The sequence below is a fragment of the Centruroides sculpturatus genome, unplaced genomic scaffold (assembly GCF_000671375.1).
Source record: "Centruroides sculpturatus isolate CEXI.00-Female unplaced genomic scaffold, Cexi_2.0 scaffold580, whole genome shotgun sequence".
NCBI lineage: Eukaryota > Metazoa > Arthropoda > Arachnida > Scorpiones > Buthidae > Centruroides > Centruroides sculpturatus.
This window is the reverse complement of record NW_019384668.1, coordinates 332,099-347,081: the sequence shown is the minus strand read 5'-3', so window position 1 is coordinate 347,081 and position 14,983 is coordinate 332,099.

Below are 14,983 nucleotides of genomic sequence, written 5' to 3'. Positions count from 1 at the left end.
AACAACTAATGAGGTGAGTCTGTGGGATTGTGCTCTCTCTCGCTAATATCTTGCTTTCCTGTCCTTCTGCTTGTCTCTGGGGATCTCGAATGGAACACAACAACCCAACCATTTCAACAATCCCTGGTATTATTGTGATTGAACCTCATGGATTTTCTGTCTAGAATCTATATTTAGATGCTTATTCCTATCTCCAAAAGTAATTTATAACTATTAATTACATTTTCAACTATAAAAGTTAATGCAACATTTTACAAAAAAAACCAAAAAACTCCCGAGCATCTCTTTTTATCTTTATCATTTTAATAATGTTTACAATTTTTATTAATTTAATTAAATATTGATTTAATTTACATTAATAAACATTTTTTAAATATCACGTAAATTAATATAAGATTTTATCTATATTTATATCTATAAATTCAGTCGCTACGGATTTTATCACAAATAACCATTTTTGACATTAATTATTTATTTACGAATTATTTTAATAACATTTTTAAATTAAAATTTATCTATATGTTTGAATAAGAAAACGTGCTTAATTAAAATATTTAAGCTTTATTTTAAATAAAAAAATAATAATAAATAATTTTTTTTTAAAGTTTTAATAGCAATATAAGTTTATTATTAATGAAATTATCGGTGCAAATAAAATTATAAAGTTAAAACTTTTTAGTTAAAATAATTTAAACTTTTAAGATATACTTAAATATATTAAATTTATATTTAAATATTATATTTACCAGCGAAAATACTCATTGAAATGTTTAAATTATTTTATAACTACTGTCTTTTAAAGTCATGGAATAAATGTAAATTTGCGTATAAATTTTCAGTTTAACTAAATAAATTTGAACTTTGATTAAATTAAAGAAATTTTCCATTCCTATAACGTTATTAAATTAATCAATTAAGTAATTATAAGAAGTTATCTTCTCATTTTTTAAATTTAATTTGACATTGAAAAACAAAAGAAGCTTATTGAATTATCTTAAAACTTGAGGTCGATGATGTAGAGATAATTACTACCTTTGGCAGGGGAAAAAAATACTGAAAATTATTATAGCTAGGTTAATTAAATACTTTATTTTTATAATAGCATGAGTTATTCTTCGTTTACACATGTTTTTTCCCTTTTTTCTCCCAGATTTCGATAAGTAATTTCTAGATATTTATTTGACTTTTTAGTATTCTGCGATCTTCTTTTATCTATTCTAAACATTTATAAAAATCTTAAGTGTTCACTTTATGACATTTTGATTGAGAAAGTCTCTTTCCTATGATCAATTCAATTCATTCCTTGATTTTTATAAAATATATTCTGTTGTTAAAACGTGATAAATAAATTACATCTTAAATCATTATGAAATTTTTTATAGCCTGACATGTGCATCATCCATTATGGTAGTTTTTCTAGTTATTTTCTAATTCTCTTAATTTTTATTTTTCTTTAGACTTGCTTGGCTGCATCATAATTTGTAGAAAGGTGCAAATAACAGCTTATCTTTCACGATTTTGCACTTGATAATTCTAATTTACTTTTTTTTCTCTTGTTTTTCTTTTTTGAGGTTCAAAATTTGACAGATGCTGCGTGTAGACGTTGATTCTTCTCATGATCAATTTAATGTACTTGGCCGTAGGAATTATCATTTATTAGACAAGCTTAAAATAAAAAAATAATATGAACCAAAAATATCAATATTTAAATTTCTGAAATTATTGATTTTTTTCCTTTTTGTTAATTTAAAAGAAAATTTTAAAACTTTATTTTGTATATAAATAAATCGGCGGAAGTTTTATACAAAAAAAAATTTACAAGTAAAAATTTTCTGTATAAAATGTCGGTTAACTTATTTATATACAATTATTTTTATTTAATTTTGATTTAATAAATCTAAAAATACACTTACAAATCTCTTTATAAAATTATAATTAACATAATAATAAAAAAAGGAAGAGACTTTTCATTTAAACAAAGGCTTTTTATAGCATCTCTCGATATTTGCTTTCATCNTATATAGTTAATTAAGATTAATTAAACTTTTATTGTTTTACTCTGTTTTTCTTCTATTGTCTCTTTATTTAAATCAAGTGATTAAAAACTTCAATTTCTCCCCAATTTTACACTCCATTCGTCCTACCCCAAAAAAATAAAATTGAATGATTTGGATGACTCAAATTTTACTTTTTTGGGGGTGTTTTTAATATATTATAGGCCTATATATATATTTAACAAGTAATTTCGACAGCGTTAAAATTATTATAATTTATATCTAACAGTATTGTTTATCGATAATGCTAAAAAATCTAGTTTATTTTTATGGACTATTAATTTTTTACATCTTCCAAAGCTTAAAATTTTGGAGATTCGTAGAACAATGACCGAGATATTCAACGAGTATGGAATCTGGAATAAACAGGCTTCTAACGGTCAATGCGTGAGAACAATATGGCGCGACTGGCTTTATCAGTTTATTCGTGCAGTTCTATAGTATATCTCAACAGAAACCTTTTTCCTATTCTTCACAACCTTCTCTTGTCTTTAGTATCAGGAAGGTCTTTAAAAGCTAGAGATAAAAACATCACAGCAGATCTAGAGCGAGTACCAGACACGCACAGACATCTCTCCCAACAGCAAGAACCACACCCACGGTGTATCCCAACCATCTTGCGTGATGCAAAGATCTGACTCCCCAGACATAATGAGACTGGGGTTCCTTCGATTAACACCGACTACGATAAGATGTCAGAAAATAGAGGAAAAGCTCGGTCCTACCGTGCACAACATACGCTTACGTAAGTTTTATCTTCGAATCCACCTCCCACCTGGATTGTGAGCCTTGGAAAATGGATCACCTACCACAGAAATTAGGGTCGGTTTTGTCAGATTAGGCTATAGTTTTTCTGTTGTTAGCAGCTAAACGAGAAGGAAGACGAATAGCACTCTCACACTCTTGCTTGACTAAATTAATGACAGCTGTAATTTTCGGCCAATTTCGCTCTTTTTATGTCCATTAGGATAGGATTACAACACTAAAATGGCAAAGTGAGTGACTAATTTGTACAGCCAGGACTAAAATGTGGCAAAAATTATGAACTGGATAATATACTCCGTGTTGTGCGCTTTTATAACTTGTTTATAAAAAATTACTATTCTAGAATTACATAGTTTATTGTCTCTTAACACAAAACAGCACGATGTTAAAAAATAATAATAGCCAGTTTGAAATACTTTTATGATTTAATTATTTTCTTAAACCGTTTCACATTAAAAAATTAGTTTTGTATTATATTATTTATGAATTTAATGTTAGTGAAACCCCTTATTTCATTATAGCATACTCTACATACTTTACTTCTAAGTTGAATTATAAAAGTATTCTTACACATGTTTTATAAATTCTAGCCAACTTATGAAATATAAGAATGAATTTTTTAAACACTATAGTGATAAATTTAATAACGTTTCTAAAAATATGTTAAATTTTTTTTTTAAATTAGGAGTATTCAACTTGCGGGAGAAAGCAAAATTATTGATTGGTATCGCTTCTTATATAAATTTACAGTTATAACTCATCCTGGAATGTCTAAAACGTGACTTGCTTTAGGAAATCATTTCGCGAACTAATATACTACTAAAAGTTTTGTAACGGATTACTTGATATCTGAAATGATATCTTCACATGCATGACTTATCATCAAAAGTTGTTGTAAATATTTTAGAGCTGTGAGGAAATACTATTTTTAAAAAATTGGTTATATAATGCAAAATTTTGATTTGAATCTATGGATGTAGATGGACTGAAACACGACCTAAATACAGCAGTTAAAATATTCTTTTATACTTTATTATGTTACAGATATTATAAAAAAAATATTCTACTAAAAACATTGCTTCTTAAATTTATAGTCGAACTCTGATATAATTTAGAGGTTATTTTAAAACAAAACAAATTATTAAATAAGCTACATTTTTTTTATTTTATTATTTTTACATTATATCTAACAATAGATATTGATATTTTCTATCCCTGCTAGGGTAAATTATTGAAAATGACGAAACAACGTCCCCATATCAATCCACGATTAGCGTGATGATTGTTGGAAATGGTCACGCAGCAGTCATTGAATCTCCGATTGACAATTGGAGGGAAAACAAAACGCCATCCAGTTCTTAGTTCCTTTTATAGCAACGAAACAACGCAACTATGCTATAGGTGGAGTCATTACAAATTGCTAAATCCTCCCCTCCACGGCACGTCAACATTGTCATATGTTATCAGGTATTACACGTTATATAGTAGCTCCTTGTCTTGACAGCACCTCTAGGAGGGTGTGGCGCGGACCTCGCCTACCTTTGTCCCCAAGTTTTGTAGGATTGACAGGTGAACGGGCACATGTTGTGTTATGAAAGCGTTTGATATATTCTATCACCATCATTTTTTATAGTTGTAAATTTCAATTTGTTTATCTCGCCAGTATTTTCTGATCAGAAGATGTCGCTCGGAAAAAAATCATAAAAAAATAAAAAAAGAACTTGTCATTCAGCCGAAAATAAATAGCGAAAGTGAGAATAACTCAATCGTCTTGCGNATGAAATTCGATATCCTTTAATAAAATAATGTAAAAAAAGAATTTATTGAGTGGATCTTTAACAAAAATCTGTAAAATATTCGAAAGTGTTTCCCTTAATAAATTCAACATGGATCAAATTTAGTTAAATGGATAACTTTTAAAGACAAAGTTTATTCTCAAGAGAAATATATTACTTTTGAAATATTTCTGGAGGCTGTTAAGAAAATTCGACCAAAATTGGTTACTACACTTCACCTGATTAAGGAAGAATAGACCACTTGGCCCTCTCTGCGCGACATTGCTGTATCAACAACATTCCATCGAATATAGTTTCGTTCCTATTCATTGAGAAAGGAACTGTCACAAAGTAATAACTCCATGAATTATGGTATCTATTAAGTACAGAGGTGTTCACTTTATGACATTTTGAAGCTGTAAACTGCACGCGTACTTCGTATGAGCTAAACTTCCCCTTTTCCTGTCACGTGATATTTGGCAAAAAGGAAGAAAAAAATTGTTTTGTCGATTCGTTGACCTAGAAACTTCAATTTTTTATTCGCATATATAAGAGAAAAGGAAATTTTTATAGTGTCTTATTGAGTCGTGCTAGAACTTTCAGGTTATGTGCCTTTAGGTAATGCGACTGGTAAAGTATTCTAGCTAATATCATTTCCTTGATGGCAAACTTTAGCTTGGGAAATTCACAAGAGAAAGCAGATTGGTATGTTGAAATTAAAGAAAAAACTTCATTTTCCATAGATTTTTTTTAATGCTCTTAAAGTTCATCCAGGCGAATCTTAGAACTGCTATTGCGTACTGGTGATGATGATCAGTTACGACAAATGCACAAAAACTATATACAATTGTTTGAAGTTATTCGTCACCATTGATAACTTTGGCTTCAATCTGATCCTCTGCTGTAGATAAAATATTTGAAAATGCTAATTTTATATAAAGTATATTTACTTTGTGCAAAATAATTTATGAATATTTATTATGTTAATATTAATAAAGCTTTTAATATATAAAAATTAATTAATTAATAAATCACAAATATTACTTTCAATAATATATACTTGGATAGAAATGATTAAATATTTAAAAATAAAAACGAAAAACTATTTAAAAATAAAAATTGTTTCAATATAAAAATGTTAATTTATAAAACAATACCTGAAGCTATTTAAAAAAAAAAAAGCTATACAAAAATTTATTTCATAATTTATCATAAAGATAAACTGAACTTTGTAAAGTCAAAAAATAAGAATTAATTATATAATTAATTTTTATTCTTTGACATCATATAGTACATTTATTAATTATTATAAATTAATAAATATATAAAATTATATCTCGAAGCAACATGAAAGAAGATAAAATTCAGAAATAAATTTTATAATTTGAAAAGATAAATATTTTTTCATATATGTTGAAATAAAAACAATAAAATGTTTGTAATTGATTTTTAAATTAAATAAATAATTTTATAATTAAAAATTGCTATATTGAAAAATATCAGTATATTATTTGATGATATAATAAAGAATAACTATATATTTTCACGTGTAATTTGTGACAAATCTATAAATTTTTGTTAAGAATGTTGAGTAATATTGGAATTTTGTTATAATAAATTATTGTTAATCATTAACAAATTTAAATTTGTGAAATTTCTACAAAAAAGTGTGTAAAAGCGGTATTTTAACTTAATTTTTATTTATATATTTTTATAATTTTATAAGGATATAATCTGTACAACTTGCCATAGGACATGGCCCTATATTGCGATTATTATTAAATGAATAAATGCATTTTCGTAATTACTTTGTTAGTTTTTATACAATGACACTAATTTATTTTGTTTAAAATACAAGTAATATTTTAAACTTTTATATATATATTTTATTGCTTTATTAAAGTTTTTTTGGGGGGTTAAAATATTATTTTTCAGATTTGTGTCTTACACATATTATAACTATTGATTTTTTAATAAGAGATTGGCTTTATCTTTAATAAGAAAGAACCTCTTAGCAGAACTAATTAGGTTAGTCTACTTCTCAAAAATGTTTAGTATCCTATATTTAAACAGAGATTAGATAAATTTTAATAAAATCACTTAATTAATTTATTAAAAATTTGCTTAATTNCTATATTGAAAAATATCAGTATATTATTTGATGATATAATAAAGAATAACTATATATTTTCACGTGTAATTTGTGACAAATCTATAAATTTTTGTTAAGAATGTTGAGTAATATTGGAATTTTGTTATAATAAATTATTGTTAATCATTAACAAATTTAAATTTGTGAAATTTCTACAAAAAAGTGTGTAAAAGCGGTATTTTAACTTAATTTTTATTTATATATTTTTATAATTTTATAAGGATATAATCTGTACAACTTGCCATAGGACATGGCCCTATATTGCGATTATTATTAAATGAATAAATGCATTTTCGTAATTACTTTGTTAGTTTTTATACAATGACACTAATTTATTTTGTTTAAAATACAAGTAATAAAACGCGAAAATTTTTTTAAAAAGATTTATTATTTTACTAATATTTTAATTCCTTTGACAAACAATATTGTGTAATTTTAATCGAAAAAAACAATCTTAAACAATATTTTTAACTAAATTTTTATTTTAAACAAACCAATACATTATGACAATAATTTAACCATAAAGAGATAAAAGGTTATTATGAACAATAAACAATTAAACAATTTATTGTTAATAAACAGTTTAATGAAATGTCTACACTTTTATTTTAAACAGAGAAATTTGTACTCGATAATAAAATTTTACTGAATGAAATAAAACCTAAATTTTATATCAGTCTGAGATTAGATTTGGAAGAAAAGTAGAAACTATAATTTTTGAATGGTTAATTTTACAATTGAAAAGTTAGATTAAATTGTACAATTAAAGTTGAAGAGAAATTTTGAACGTAAGAAAGATTCGAGCACGCACTTCATGTATTACCGAATATGGTTGAATATATTTTGACAAAATGTACTTCATGGTACCAAACTCTCAACCCATCAATCAGTTTGAGGTGTGAGGTACCTGTAACACCTGTCCCATCCGGCTAGAGGGCTTAATTAAAATTCTGTAGTCCCGCGAACATCGTTGCCTGGAAGCTTCTGCTAGCATTACTTAACAATTAATCATCAGGTGAGAAATGACGTCATATGACAACAACTAATGAGGTGAGTCTGTGGGATTGTGCTCTCTCTCGCTAATATCTTGCTTTCCTGTCCTTCTGCTTGTCTCTGGGGATCTCGAATGGAACACAACAACCCAACCATTTCAACAATCCCTGGTATTATTGTGATTGAACCTCATGGATTTTCTGTCTAGAATCTATATTTAGATGCTTATTCCTATCTCCAAAAGTAATTTATAACTATTAATTACATTTTCAACTATAAAAGTTAATGCAACATTTTACAAAAAAAACCAAAAAACTCCCGAGCATCTCTTTTTATCTTTATTGGGGACTCAGATTGGTCGGATAACTGAAAAAATCGGATAACCGAAAAGAAGGAAAAAAAAAATACATTACTAGTATAGTATATTAGAATATTCGTATATCCCATGTAATTAGTTTATTAGTATATCGCTATTAACCAACTTCGCGTTGAATTTTCATCGATGTTTAGCCTAAAAAAAATTTTTTAAATAATAATCGTCGCTATTGTATCGTTAACAATTATTTTAAAATTATTTTATTGCTCTTTCCAAATTTTGTTGAAAATTAAAGCTTACTTCATCAAAGAAATAGAAAATTTTTCTTCTTACTTGTAATATACTTTTTCACCTTTTATGCGAAGTGCTTCAGTGATTTTCACATATATCAAACATCAGTTTCTTCAAAATACGTCTAGTTTAACTAGTTTTTTCTAGCTCTCTAAATTAGTCTAGACGCCAAATTTTACAATTGCGAAATATATTTTGGAAGCAACGCATCTCGAAATGGTACATTCGCCAGTTATAGTGAATTGAAAAATACTGGATTTCATTTTTAAAAAAAAATATTTTATTTATACATAATCGTTCATTTATTTACTACTTCTAAGTAAATAAAGATGAAATTTCAAAACATTTGAGAGGCTATTTCTTAAAAATATGTAACCGTTTATAAAATATATAAATTTTATAAGTCACCGTCGATTATTCGAACACTTGACTTTCCAAAATAAAAAAAATGAAATAAAATAAAAGTAATGTCGTGCAAAGCGAGCGATTGGAATTTTGCGGATGAAGCTTTTTTTCTTCAGCACACAAAGGGCGATTGTAAAATAATTCTATCCGAGAAAGATCATTTGATAGTTGAATCTAACTCACTCAGTCTAGTTAATATTTACTTCGAAGAAGAATTCACGTTCTTCGGATTTGACCATATCGTTTCGCTTTATTTTAGAATAGAGCATTTAAATTCTTGTCGTAAACTTTCATGTCCGTACTTACATACTGGCTGTTATCTGCTGACTAGACAGGCTATAGGAAAGGATTGCTCACACTGTACATTTGAATTTTATTGAATTTCATATCAGCCATCTCCACCAGTGAATAGTAAAACATGCACGGCCAAGCAGAATATGTGACGATAACTGAACCATTTCGTGACTAGATTTGCTTTTCGCCTTGTTTTCACGCAACAGACGAAAAAGTAACAAGTTAGCGATGAGGAGAAAACAATTTTATTTGTTGTGAAAATCTTTGAATAGTTTTGAGACTTTCTCCTTTATTTTAAAAAAAAGTGACATGACGTACACGAGATGTCTTGGACCTTCTTTGAACTATGTATTGAAAGCCAACAGAAACTTTATGGAAAACTGTAAATAAATAACAAGAAAGGATATTTAAACTTGTATCTATGAAAAATATATTCGAGAAAGTATTATCAAGAAAATGTGATATAACTTTCATGCTATGAAAAAACGCAATTTATTTAATTTTTGGTAATGTAAGCTCATATAGTAAGCGTAATACTTAATACTTCTATAATAATAACTTATATAATAAATTTATAAATATAATACATAGTTTAAATGCAATTATAAATTATATTTATATAAATATCGTNAATTTTAATATAACTTTAAAAGATCATTTTTAAAATTTAAATTTGAATTTTTTTAAAATAATATAATTATTCGTATAAAATCATTATTATAATTTTTATTATTTTGGGAAGAATATTTTAAAAAATAATTATTATTAATTGTTTAATTATCAAGAGTAAAAATAAAAAATTCTCTTAATTTAAAGAGAAAAAAGTAAAATCATTATGTTTAAAATTTATTTCTGTATCTACGCAATATTTTTATAGTTGTTAGAATAACTTGTCAAGGAAAAGAAGAAAATTTGCGCACTTATTGAAAACCTTTCATTTATAATCTCTTGGTAACGAGTTTTGAAAGCAAAAGGAATTGAAAAATAATAGTTATTTGCCTTCAATACACCAATTGCTATTATCTAAAGATTTAGAAGATGTTTACGGTTAAGTAAAGCAGCTAGAGAACCAGAAAATTTTTTACGTTTTTTATTTCTCACCGTCTAATCTTAGAAGTCTCTTGAAACGTAAATATCAATCTTTATCTTTCTTGTTTTTTTTAAGAAAAAAAAGCATATATTCAACTAAAAAATAGAAAAGTAAGTAGACTTACATTTGTAAATAGGCTCTAAAATATGTATAAAATGCTTGTTAATAAAAATAGTATTTTAAAAATTGTACAGCTGAGATTATTTTTATCGTTGTTACTTATTAATATTCTGAAAATTATTCGAGTTATAATGATTTAAGTTGTGAAGGAATTTGTATTTTTCAGTAGTTTGTTTTTAAATACATGAGTCAAAAGACCCCAAACAAAATACAGACCATCTGTACTTATGATATGTACTGTACTATACTGTACGTGTTAATATGAACTTACGAATGCATTCTGTTAAATATTATTCATATAAATTATATTCTGTGACTATATAACAAGTCTATAGTGAATCCTATAGTATTGATTATTCCTTAAAGATATATAAAATTTTCTGGTTTTAGATTGTTTATGGTTCTATAGTGCTGTTTATGTGTGCTTGGGTAATATGTCTGTATATATACATATGATAATTATGTGTTATACCATATATAATTGTTAGACAATCATTTTTCTAATAATATTTATAAATGTTCTAAAGTAAAGTGAATAATCCGTGAATGTTTAATTAAAACAACAACATATTTATTTTCTTGAAAACATGCTTTAAAANTTTTTAAAAAGTACTACTACTAATAATAATAATACAAATTCAATAATTTTTAGAAACAAATATAGATGTATTCACGTACTATATAATTAATTATAAATATATATTTATAGCACAAATTCTTTTCAGGTAATTATATGTAAATTATATTATGCATTATGTAAAAATAATCAAAAAGAATATTAAATGAATTTCGATAAAGAATAATTTATTTTCATTTTTTAAATAGGCTAGTTGTATTGAAAAGGTTAAAATTATCAGTTTTATTTTTGCTCATACAAAATCAACTTAATCATTAATTAATTATAATTCGAATTAATAAAAATATCAAAAGTTATTAATTATTAAATACTGTATTCGTTAATTTCAATAACTTTTAAAGTACGAATCGTTGATAATGAAATAAATAAGTGTTATGTTATTTTTTAATCCAAGTACAGAAGAAAAAACAAATTTAATTCTTATAAATTTTACGTTGATAATAAATACTAAGCCAATTAAATCTTATGATAATGTTTAATTATGTGAAATAATTTAAATTCAACTTGAAACTTGCACTTGTTCTCCAAATCTCTCGAAATCTTATAAAAACCAGATCACGTAACAAAGGATTAAGCAGTAATTCTCATTCTCCACAGCTGGAAGACTTAGAGTCTGTCTTTTCTTTAATATTTCACTGAAATAATAAGATTTTGCCCATTTCCCTCTCTGAACAAAAACTAAGAGATATTGAAGACTATGTAAATCCTTTCAATTGTCTATTTCAGAAATGGATTTATATTCACATTCAACAATATATTGATATAGCCTATATAAAATATCAGCTGGATACTGAAAATGCATATAAAGCAGAAAAACAATGGAATGTAGATATAGAATATAGCATTACAGTTCCAAAATAATGTAAAATAAATATATATTCTCTATTTAATTTATTATGAAGGTGCAATTTTAAGGGTTTTCATTGAGTTTTTGTTTAATAAGTGATTATTTATAAAGCTAAAATTTGGGAAAAATTATTCGAAATATGCATTGAAATGATAAGTTTACAACGTTTTAAAAAATGTCATATATTAAATCAAAATTAATTTAAACGAAAGAGTAAATTTAATAACCAGAAGCAAATTAACAACAAAAGTATGATTATAAAGATTCAGTAGAAATCAATAAACAACCGCATAAAAATGAATTTAGTTGATTACAGCTACAATAAGCCAACAATCACTTTTACAAGTGTAACAATATGTTAGACAATTCAATAGTTAATTCTACATAATAATGATTAAGTAAACCGAGTAACATCTGTTGATTTACTGTATGTTGCTAATTCAATGAATAGAGTTCATTCAACTTTGATTAAATTATATTTTAATAAATGGATAAATATTATTATTCTTATTACTTTCAAAGTTATATTTATCTCTTCTTTTTTAATTTATTTAAATTAAAATTATATACACTAATAATCATCTCAATAAAGTAAAGGAACATAATAAATAAAAAAAAGTTCTACAAGAAATTTTAAAATTGCATTATATTGATATTTGAAATATTTTTCAAAAATATTCTAATTTTAAGAATTTTGAATTTTATTGTGAGAAAATTTTTATACAAATTACAACATTAAACCCATTCAATTCAATATAGTATCTGTGCTAAAAGAGTTAGGAATGTTGTTTATAATGCATAAGCAAGTCTGCAGCATCCACTCTTTGCAATTTCCAATTGCATGCCTCAAGATACGACAGCCATTTCACTAAATCATTTTCTATTTCCTTATTAAAAACGGGTTGGTGGCCAGAAAACGGTGCATTTTATCTTTCGTATGTTCATAAAATGTATCACCCATCGAGAAACCTGAAAAGAAAGCTTTTAGTAATAGAATTCCATTCCTCCTTCAACAAAAGATAAATCTTCATCATAGATATTGTTATTTGTCTAATTCTAGTGGAAATATTTATCGCTATTATGTAATGGCTGAAATTTTAATTACTTTTTCAATGCAATTTTCAGAATGTAAATTTTGTAAACATTCGACACGGATAAATACTCTCACTCCTTTTCTTCTCTTTATTTTACCAGCTTATGGATCATAAATCGATAAGAGAATTGCAGTAAGTTCATATGGTAAGTCTGTTTAGCCTATCATTTATCAAGTTACTGTATAAAGTTAACAACTATTATACCATCATTGTATTCTCATTTATAAATCATGAGGTTCAATACAAAAGAATATACATTGGCGAAGGAAACAAAATTTCATTCATTTTAAACAATTTAAACAGTGTATTACTTTAAAATATCTTTTAAAACTAATAAATCTAAAGTAACTATTAAAAATTACATTAACCAAATATTAAAATTTTCCTTGTATCTTAATTTATAATGATAAATATGTTCAATAAAGAGTTGATCAAACTTGTTTATCAACGGAAAATCTCTTGACATATGACAAATCAACTATTCTCTTACGAAAAATAAATTTTTAATTAAAATATTATACGCGGAGATCGTTTAAAATGGATTAAAAATAATAAGAAAAGTACTTTGTAAGACCGATAACATATTGCCTTAGCTTCATTTAAAATCTTTCGTAATATATCAAATTTTCTATAGAAGGTTATAGATTATAACTTACAACAAAATTACGTTATTTTGTTTATATATCGTAATAGTTAAGTAGAAAGTAATCCATTCAACTTTCCTTGACACTATCAATAAGTTTTCAATGTTGTATGTATAGAATTGATAATGTTCAGTTAATCAAGAGAGCTTAAACTTAAGGGTAATTCTTCTTTCATGCGTCGACAATAATTGTGGATCCTATTTGCGATCCTGTTATAAGAATACTTTAAATAACTGCATCGTCCGAACATATCAGGAAACTAAGAATGCTACCTAAGGGTATGCCCATTATCTTCAGGCATGTACATCACGATTCTACTTGAGACAGGCAGTACAACAATGTATATAAATAATGTTACATCCTCGACAAGCTTCGTGGGCGTGTTAATAGTGAATAAGAAAATATATGTGAGCCTGCTACAAAAAAAGTGCTTGAAACATCATTCTCCTAGCATTATATAAATGAAACGATATAAAAATCCGGCCATACTTCATTTGAATTCAGCAATCAAACTGTTTGGTCAGACATGCCGTAGCGCTATAACAAATTACTTTTATATTCTTAATATGACATCTTTCATTAATTTGTTTCTTTACTTTAATGTCTCGTCTATGCTGAGTAATTTATGAATCACTTACATGAAAGTTAAATAAATCCATTATTAAAACATTTTCTTATTATCGAGTAAATCATTATACTTTAATGATTAAAACTAATCACTCCACTCTTTTTTCCACATTTTTATAAGTCCTTTTTATTGTGTATAAAGTGAATTGAAAATTAATAATATATAATTTTTGATAATAAATCCTTATTATTATTTATTGAAATTTTTTGACTTACATATTCTTCAATTTTTAATGTTTAAATTTAATTCGTCAGTTTAATACATTTATCGCACTTATTTAAATGTTAATAAAGATTTAATAATTTAATTTAAATTTAAAGGTATTTAAAAATTTAATTATTATTTTTTCAATCTTAGTGCAATTAATTATTTAATTTAATTTTAACGAATAAATATTCAGATGTCATCAATGACGTTTGAAAACCATTCAAAGTGGAATTTTTAAAGGAAATATTCGAAAGTTAATTTTAAAATGATGATAAATAAGTTATAAATGCTAACCCATTAAGGAATATTAAAATAACATTATGTATTAAAATTAATTTTTATAAATATAAAATACTTTATCAATAATATTAGTAAAAAGTTTTGTTAAATGTTAATTATTTACACAAAATTATTTATACCTAATTAAATAGAAATAAAATATATTATCTTTAAATTAGTCATTTTAATTTCAGAATATACGTTACATGCATTTTATATGGTAAAACACAAAATTATTGATTAGTTTATTGTAAATTTAACACAATAAGTTCAGAATAGTCTATAGGATATTTAACATTTAATTAAGAAACAAATTCATAAGAGTTCTTAATTTCTGTATTGTTAAATATTTTAAAAATTAAAAAAATTTAGCAAAAAAAAAAAAAAAAAAA